Consider the following 9,986-nt stretch of genomic DNA (forward strand, 5'->3'; position numbering starts at 1 on the left):
ACCTAATTAAAAAAAAAAAAGAAATCTAACCCTCGGCTTCTGCATGCAGATGGCCACTGTTGCACTGTATAACTCCTCTCAGTAAGCCAATCCAATACATCCCCTTTGATAATATGTATTTGCTATCAGTTCTATCTTTCTCGAGAATCCTGCCTAACAGCAGATAACCAAACTTAAAAGCAAATAATATAAGTATTATGTCAGGAGCCTGTAATCCAGAGGCTGAGGTAGGAGGATTAAGAGTTTAAAGCCATACTCACTTTGGCAACACATATATTAAAATTTGAACAATGCAGAGATTAGCATGGTCCCTGCACAAGGATGACATGCAAAATCTCAAAGCATTTGATATTTTTTGTAGACTGATGTCTTACTGGATGAATTGTCTGCTACTGTGGTACCTAGTGGAGACCTGGCCAAGGTCCAGAGGCCTGTGTACGTGCTGTGTACAGCACAACCATTACTGAGGCCTGGGCTTGCCTAGATCATGAGTTTGATCTGATGTTTGCCAAGCATGCCTTTGTGCACTGATATGTGTGTGAGGGTATGGAGGAGGGCAGGTCTCAGAGCCCCATGAGGACCTGGATGTCCTAGAGAAGGATTATGAGGAGGTTGGTGTGGATTCTGTTGAAGGAGAGAGTGAGGAAGAAGGAGAAGAATACTAAATTAAATGTCACAAAGGTGCTGCTTTTACAGGGAAGTTTATTCTGTTCCAACATAGGAAGTCATGATCTGACCAGTTCATTTGTATGTGGCAATATGTACTTTCAACAGTTACTAACTCATGCTTTAAACATGAATGATTTGCCATAGATGCAAACAGTCCATTTCACTGACGGGTTTTTAATAAACTATCCTCTGTCTTAAGAGAGAAAGAAAGAAGAAAGAAAGAGAGAAAGAAAGAAAGAAAGAAAGAAAGAAAGAAAGAAAGAAAGAAAGACAGAAAGAGAAAGAAAGAAAGAAAGAAAGAAAGAAAGAAAGAAAGAAAGAAAGAAAGAAAGAAAGAAAGAAAGAAAGAAAGGAAGGAAGGAAGGAAGGAAGGAAGGAAGGAAGGAAGGAAGGAAGGAAGGAAGGAAGGAAGAATTTAAAGTCAGTCTGGCTATATAAGAAAAATCCTCTGTCTCAAACAAACAAACAAGCAAGCATACACACACACATATTCGTGCTCATGCATGCACTCACACACATACCATAACACACAATAAAAATAAAATAACTTGGAAAAAAGCAGCAATGCTAGATGCTAGCCTTGAGAGATGATGAAGGCACGAGAATCAGGGATTTGAGGCTATCTTGGCTACATAGAAAATGTAAGGCAAGCTCAGACTAAAAGACATCCTGGCTCAGAAACAAACAACAGCAAAGAAAAACAAGCAACAAAAATACTATAAAATATCACTTTGTTCCTGTTAAGTTAACAAAAAAATTAGAAAACAGGGATATGTTAAGTACATGGGGGAGACTGAGCCTCTTGAACTCTCATGTAGATAGGAGAGATTTGGGCCAGAGATCTAACCCAAAGCAGTTAATTCAATTGACTGACAGAGTGGCACATGATTGTCATGTTGGCACTTGAGAAGGTCATGTAGGAAGATTCTGAGCTTGTTTGTTGTTGGTCAGTGTTCTGCCTCACCACTCGGGTGTGGGAACGCTGCTTAGGCAAGACAAAAGGGACTACATTCCATCTTCACCACCACTGGGGTGTGGGGGTAGTAGAACACAGCCTAAGATGGAGGCCCCAGTCCAGGTGAGAAATGACTCAAGCTGGGGCCAAGGTGTCAGGGATTCCCAGACTCCAGGATGTCCAGTTGCTGCTTGGAACCTCACAGAGTCAGGAGCAAGGGGCCAGTGTGGTCCAGTGATGATCCCAGGGCTGAGGGGAGGAGGAACTCTGATTTAACTCAGGGGTGAGTGTCTATGTCTGGAGGGTAGAGAGGGGTCTTCTGCAGGAGACTTAGGTAAGCAGTTCTGTGTGACAAATGCTTCCCCCCATGGCAGTTCTTGATAAGAGAGACAGACTTTGCTTGTCCAAACTGCTTATTCATTGTTCATTGTGGAAAATAGGTACATACCACTTACTCAGGGTGGACCAGAGATTAAATACCTTTTGCAGGAAGAAATGTCCAGGAAGGGAAGCTTATTGGCTAAACCCTCAGGGCCCATCTAGATACTTCATTAGCATGGAGAACTCTGTGCTCTGTGTTATGTGACTAGCTGTCAAGATCCTCATGTGTGTTGTCATGGTCACCTGCTCTAGGACTGGAACTGAGTCTGGACACCTACGGTTCTTAGATATGAGAATTTACCAGGGTTTCTGAATCCACTCAGCCTTCTTAGTTTTTGTCTGGTGACAGCGCTGCACTTGTCCTACAGTTTATGGTCCTTTTGAGCTACACAATGACACCCAAAATGTTTAAAAAGAAAAAGATCCTCCTATAGGTTCAAATACAGGCATGCAGTGCAGTTTGTGGTGGTGAGGCTCTAGATGCCAGAAAGTATATGTGTATCATGGACTGCCATATAGCAGAAAGAAAGAGTGGGCCAGATATAAACAGCACTGATGGGAGAATGAGAAACATAATACAATGTCATTTTTACATGCTGAAACACACACACACACACACACACACACTTTGAAAGAACACCTATAAAATAAAAGAAGTATCAGGCACAGTAGAGGAGCATACGTTTGTAATCTCAATACCTTGGAGGGTAAACCAAGATTGAGTTTGATGACTGCTAGGACTACATAGTGAGGCCCTGTCTATAAATAAATAAATAAACAAATAAATATCTTTGGGATAAGTAATAAATGTGAAGTGGCTGGCTTCACTCAGAAGCTGGACTATTAAAAGAATAACATCTAGAACTTATGTCCTAAAAAGCACTGGCACTGTCAAACATGATGGGGCATAATGTCTTTATTATTTTAGATGTTATTTTTAATAATTTGATATTTATTTTTATTTTTATGTGTATAGGAATTTTGCCTGCATAATGTCTGTGCACCACATGAGTACCTGCTAGCCATGGAAGTCAGATCTTCTGGAACTTGCCTAGTGTGAACATAAGGCCCTGGGTTCAATCCCCAAAAGAAAGGGGAAAAAAAGGAAGGAAGGCAAGAAAGGAGGCAAAAGAGGTAGTGGGTGCTGGGCTTTAGGGACGTGTCTAGATACCGATTAGGGGGTGAGAAAATGCAGTCTAAGATGTAGGAAACTGAGGCTGGTATTCCCAGACTCCCGGGCATCTAGTTGCTGCTAGAAAATCACACAGAGAAGTTGAGAATGAAATGCCAGGGGTCCACAGGATGGCCGGTGACGAGGCCAGGGACATTGGGGGCCGGTAGGCTGAGGACAGCATCTAGCCCAGGGCTGGGGCTGGCATCTCTGACTTAGCTCATGGGCAAAGGTAGTGGAGGTTGTCTGGAAGCACAGAGAGGCCTTCTATGGAAGACTTAGGCAGCACAGTTCTGTAGGCGAAGGCCTTCTCCATGCTCCCCATGGTGATGGTAGATGAAAGAGCTGGTCTTTGGTTCCAAACTATGTATTGGTTGGTCATTGTGAAAAATGGATGCATACCAACTTCTCAGGGTGGATCAGAGATTAAACACCTTTTTCGGGAAGGAATGTCTGGGAAGGGAAGCTTATTGGCTAAACCCTCAGGTATCTCATTAGCATGGAGAACTGTTTTGGGATATGTGACTGATGTGGGTAGTGTGGCACGCATATGTCCCAGGCTGGGAATCTCAGACCCACTCTATCTTACCAAGTTTCCTGACATGGTCCATTGTCCCACATAATCCCAGCACTGGGGAGACTGAAGCAGAAGGCTTGCAAGTTTAAGGACACTGTGGGCTACATAGGGAGTTGTAGATAAGCCTGGACTACAGAATGAGATGTTGTCTTCAAAGGGGGCGGGGAAGAAATGCATGAAGAAGAAAGAAAAAAGAAAAGACATTATTTTATAAGAAAATGTATTTAATACTGGCCCAAATAATTAAGGAAATTTGTCCTTAAAGGGCAGAATATAGGGGGCTGTGAGATGGCTTGGCAGTTCAGAGGAGTTGCTACTTTTGCAGAGGACCTGGGTTCAATTCCCAGTACTGACATGGTGTTTCCTAACCATCCATGACTCCAGTTCCATACCCTCTTCTAACCTCCTCATACATGCACATACATACATGCAGTCAATATATATATATATTAAAAGGAATAAATCTAACTTTGAAACGTTAAAGAAAAAAAGAGCAGCAAACATTGTGAATTTTCCAGGTCAACTTCTATTTGTGCTCCGTATTGTCATCTCCATCTCTCTCCCAAGCTCAAGTGTCATTTGCCTGACTTATCCCTCAAGTGATTATTTTGAATGTGGTCTAACAAATAAAATGTTCAAAATATGAAAGAATATGATTTCTGGGCTGTCAAAATGGTTCAACAAAACAAATACTTGTTTTGTAAGCCTGAGATCCATGAGTTCAATCCACAGAACCCAAGGTGGAAGGAAAGAACAGATCCCCAAAAATTGTCCTCTCTCTCTCTCTCTCTCTCTCTCTCTCTCTCTCTCTCTCTCTCTCTCTCTCTCTCTCTCTCTCTCTCTCTCTCTCAGTAATTTTATTTTAAAAAATAGTATATTTTAGTCTGAGGTTTCATTTATATCAGGAGATAAAAGAAAATTCCTTCTTTCATGAATAATTTGCCACTTTTATTAACAGATGCAAACAACAATACCTCTAATAAGGATCTTGGACAGGTACTTATATGCTCAGTGATCAGTTCAGGATTTACCCTCTGCAGCTGGCCACACATTTTAAGATACATTTACAAGTCTCATTGATACTGAGTAGTTTAACACTAGCAGGCTGTCTTAGTTACTGTTCTATTGCTATGGAGAGACACCATGATCAAGGTAACTGATAAAAGAAAGCATTTAATTAGGGGTTTGCTTTCAGTTCTAGAAGGTTAGCGTTCACGGTCATCGTGGCAGGGAACATGGCAGCAGACAGGCAGGCAGGCATAGTGCTGGAGCATTAATTAAGAGCTTACACTCTGATCCACAAGCACAAGGCAGAAACGGGGGTCGGGGGAGGGAGGGAGAGAGAGAGAGAGACAGAGACAGAGACAGAGACAGAGAGAACCTGGTAGGGGCTTTTGAAACCTCAAAGCCCATCCCCAGTGACACATCTTCTCCAACAAGGCCTTACTTTCTAATCTTTCCCAAACCAGTTCCATCAACTAGGGATCTAGCATTTAAATATAGAGTCTATGGGAGCCATTCTCATTCAAACCACCACAGAGGCACTGAAAAGGTAACAACTTTTTAGATTCAGTTTCTCACTCCTACAACATATAAATGTCTATTTAGTGCTTGCTATGCAAAGAGACAATGGAGACAAAAAGTCAGTGGCGTTTAAGCTGTGCTGTAAGTATATTCTATGAGTATACACTTTGCCTACAGCGTAGAGAGGATAAGCATATGATGTCATTGACTTTTTCAACCAGGAAAGGCTTTAAAGTAAATGCATTTCTTATAAATCCTACACTTTTCAGTTACCCTTTGCCAATCTCCTTTCTTCATCCCAAGAGTCCTCTTGCACCTCCCCACAGAACACAAAATAAAAGATATTTTGAGGACCATACCCCCAAGGAAAGATCTTACATGATTGAGAAGCCTCAAAGAAGGTTAGGATTTTAATTATTTACAAGTGAAAGTTTCTGGTTAATTTGGAAAACAATAAAAGAGTAAAGCAAAGTCTCCTAAGGCCACCCCAGTGCTCCCTCCTCTTCAATATTTGCTCAATGTGGGGATGCTGCTGCCAGGACTCTGGTATGATTAGCAGAGGGAATTTTAAGCCATGGTCCGCTGCATGGTGCTTCTGACTTTAATAGTAGCATTTTATACCTGGACAGCCCAATAAATATGTAAGAAGACAGTGGCACTAGTGTGTCCCCAGATACAGCTGCCAATGGGTTAACATAATGAGGCAGTATAAATTCACAGTTGGTCGATCTGCTCATATTTCTAAACTCCCCACTTTACTGTGTAAAAATTTCCTACAGGAGTTTTCAGAATCAATAATTCCCCATCAACGGCTTTGAGGAAGCAAAAGAAACCCTACCCTGTTGCCTGCTGGGTCTCTGAGGGAAGACCAGAGTCATGATCAGGCTCCAACCCATCTCCTTAGCTCTGCAGCGGCCATAATTAAGGATAAGCCATAATCTGTCTTTAAAATGTCCTCCACGTTCTGTGCCTTCCTTTGCACAGCAGTAACTATTTTTAAAAAATCAAATCATCAAGAGCTGAGATTGGGTCTTTATCCTGCTCTTCTATTTCTGATATCAAATGTGTAAATCCTTCAGCCCTGCTGTCTGATTCTGAAGAGCCTGTTCGAGGGCTTTTTAATAATTTAGTGGTTTGAGGGAGTTGAACACTCATTCTCCCTTGGGCACCTGCTGATAACCCAAAGTACAAACTTTGTACTCTTATCTCAGTTTTGATGCAGAGCATTGAATTCTGAAGACACAGTAAATGAGGTGTGACTGAAGACCTCTGAACCTGTCTGGCTTGCCTGCCTCTCAACAGGACAAGGTCCTTGTCGTCTCAGCTGATTAAACACTGACTGCAACAAGTAGACCAGATTGGGTACAGACAGCCCATTTACCACTTGCTGTGGTACATAGCTTTTCCTTTAAACATTTTCAATAAAGTGCCCAGACAGGATAGTTAGGAGAACTGTAGGAGGACTGGACCAAATCTCACCAAAAACAGTACAAGAAAATAATTATGTGGGCAGAAATGGACAAATTCGATTGTGGTTACCTGAAATCATTATTGGTCACTCTGTACCCTCAGCCTCTGTACCTTCAACATATGGCCAAAGGCCCATTAGCTCTTTTGAAACAGCTGCCTTTTACTTTTTTCTCATTACTGATGAGAAAGAGGGTGGCATATTTAAATATGCATACCCGCATAGGTACATAGGCTTATACGTATGCGTATGCACGAGTGGACTTAGTCAACATTTATTGAATGCAGAACACTGTGTGGCAGGAGGTACCAGGGGAAATTAAAAAAAAAAACTAATTTCTGCCCACATGATAGTTACAGTCTAATGGACAATTTGTGATGCATAGAATGATGAGCAAAAATTGATTACTCTGGAGATAACAGCTTCTCTTTTATAACGTTTTCCCCAACCAAGTGCAAAAGTAATGCATATTTCTTGCAAAAACTTTAGAAAGTAATCACCTGTAGCACCAGTGCCCAGAAATCTATATTAGCATTTAAAGCTATATCCTAAAGACGTGTCTTTCTGAGACTTACAAAAATGTATTTTAAACAGTTGGATACCAGCTGGGAGATGCACATCTGTAATCTGAGCACTCAGGAAATAGAGACAGGAATTTAGAACTTCAAGGCTACTCTCAGCTACGTAATGAGTTTGAGGCCAGCGGTGGCTACATGACACCTTATCTCAAAAACAAATAAACCAGGTGGCATATATGTTTAATCCCAGCACGTAAAAGACAGAAAGAACAAGCAGAACTCTGTGAGTTGGAGGCCAGCCAGGTCTCCAGAGTAAATTATAGATCAGCCAGGGCTATGTAGGGAGATTTTTGTCTCAAAACTAAACAAATAGAAGCCAGAGAGATGGCTCAGTAGGTAAGAGCACTGACTGTTCCTCCAAAGGATACAGGTTCAATTCCTAACATCTACATGGTGGCTCACAAGCATCTGTAGCTCCATTTCCAGGAGATCTGACATCTTCTTCTGGCTAGCCACATACAAGCATATATGAAGACAAGACACCCATTTACATAAAATAAATAAGTAAATGAAACATACAAAACCAAAACAAATTGTAACTGTACTCAGTTTAACTCACTGTAGCTGTGTATCATCCTAAAAATTATTTTCTCAGAGCCAATTCCCTGAGCTGCCAGACTGTCAGACACTCCATCCACCCTTAGGACTTAGACCAGATCGCTTCTCGGCCTTTTGGCTAAGATCAAGTGCAGGACTTAGACCAGTATCCTGATCCAGAGCCCTGGATAGAGACATGCAGAGCCAGTCTGCTCCTCCCTGCTTGCTCATCCATCAGCCATCACATCAACCACCCCAATCTGGGAGAGCTTGAAGTCCAAACCCAGAGTCTGAACCAGGACACCATGTAGGAATTCTCAGTTCACTGACATACCAGACTGTTAGACATCCCATCTATTGTTGAACCCTGAGTTTTGTGGAGCTGGACCCAGAAGCCAAGTTAGAGATTTCCATAGCCAGTGCTGCCTTCATCATGTATCAGGTACTCCATCCACCATACAGATCTGGGACTCCATGGAGTCTGAATGAGAGTCTAAACCATAAGTTTAAGTAGGAACTCACAGAGCCAGTATAGCCCCTCCCAATGAATACCAGCTACCCGACCCATCACACTTTGCTGGGACCTCTTAGACTATAAAATCTGAGTCTGAATCTGAGTTCCAGGAAGGCATTCCCAGAGTTATCCCACCATTCTTCCTAACTCTCAGGTACCCAACACACTTCTTGGCCCTGGGATATTGTAGAGCTTGATGCTGAACCCCAGTTAGAGATACCCAAAGGCAGATCCCCACCCACTGCTAAACTATTATCCAGCCTTACTGCTTTGATCTGGAACCACTTGGAGACTGAATCCAGAACCTCAATGTAACCCCAACACTTGGAATCAAGCACTTTGAATATTTGTTTGTAAATGCTATTTTGAAGTCCTTACACTTCAAGGGCTCAAAGAGGATATAAATAAATGTCTAAATGAAAATGGTGAAAACATAGTTGAATGAAATAATAAATAAATAAATAAAATTTACGATGTGAAAGTAGAATGTAATAATAGACTCTTTGCCTTTAATCCCAGCACTCGGGAGGCAGAGGCAGGCAGATTTCTGAGTTTGAGGCCAGCCTGGTCTAGAAAGTGAGTTATAGGCCAGCCTGATCTACATAGCAAATTCCCAGAGAGCTTGTCTCGATAGATAGATAGATAGATAGATAGATAGATAGATAGATAGATGATAGATAGATAGATAATGAGATCAAAGGAAAACCTCATTAACAAGCTGGATTGAGTGGAAGAGAAAATATCAGACCTGATTTCCCTTTGACTTTTATATGTTATCCAGTTGTCTCTCCCAGTACTCAATATAGAAACCCAGTGGAAATTCTCTGGAATCTATAAGGGTGACCCTAGTGAAGACTTCTAGAAATGGGGGATATGGAATCTAAACTGGCCATCTTTTATGCAAGGGACTGCGACATCAACCCAGACACCAAACCTTCAACCTACAATCTATCCTGCCTGCAAAACGCACTGGGGTAAAGGTGAGGCAGAACTTGAGGGGAGTGACCAGCCAATGACTGGTCCAACGTCAGACTAAGACCACAAGAGGGAGCCCACGTCTAACACTTCCTGGATGGCCAGGAACCAGAGGCAGAACAGCCTGAGACCCAGGATAGAACCGAACAGGACCAGCAAAAAAAAAAAAAAAAAAAAAAAGTCAATGAAATAATTCCTTATAATACTCTGCTATACTCGTAGATCAGTGCCTAGCACAATTAGCAGCAGAGGGGTGTCATCCAGCAACTGGTGGAAGCCGATACAAAAGCCCACAGACAAATACTAGATGGAGCCACGGGAACCTCAGCAGAAGAGACGGAGGAAGGATTGTAGAAGTCAGAGCAGTTGAGGACACCAAGAAAGTATTACCCACAGAATCAACTAATCAGGCCTCATGGGAACTGAACTGACAGTCAAAGAGCCTGTACAGGTCAGACCTAGGTCCTCTGCATATATGTTACGATTGAGTAGCTTGGCATTCTTGTGAGACTCCTAACAGTGAGAGTTGGGGGTGTCTGACTCTTTTGCCTGAGTTTTGGACCCTTTTCCTCCTACTGGGTTGCCTTACCCAGCCTTGATATGAGGGTTTGTGTCAAGTCTTACTGAAACTTGATGT

The 9,986-nt window shown here is 42.1% G+C and overlaps 1 non-coding gene across 1 annotated transcript; it reads left to right on the forward strand.

Annotated features, from left to right (window-relative positions):
• The first annotated feature begins 252 nt into the window (after positions 1-252).
• Positions 253-356, forward strand: LOC147004610 (U6 spliceosomal RNA). The gene has a single exon (XR_015047206.1). It is a non-coding gene; the product is annotated as a U6 spliceosomal RNA (small nuclear RNA).
• The last annotated feature ends 9,630 nt before the right edge of the window (positions 357-9,986 follow it).

Source organism: Mus caroli, unplaced genomic scaffold (genome assembly GCF_978045245.1).
Source record: "Mus caroli unplaced genomic scaffold, Mus_caroli_1 scaffold_5, whole genome shotgun sequence".
NCBI classification, from domain to species: domain Eukaryota; kingdom Metazoa; phylum Chordata; class Mammalia; order Rodentia; family Muridae; genus Mus; species Mus caroli.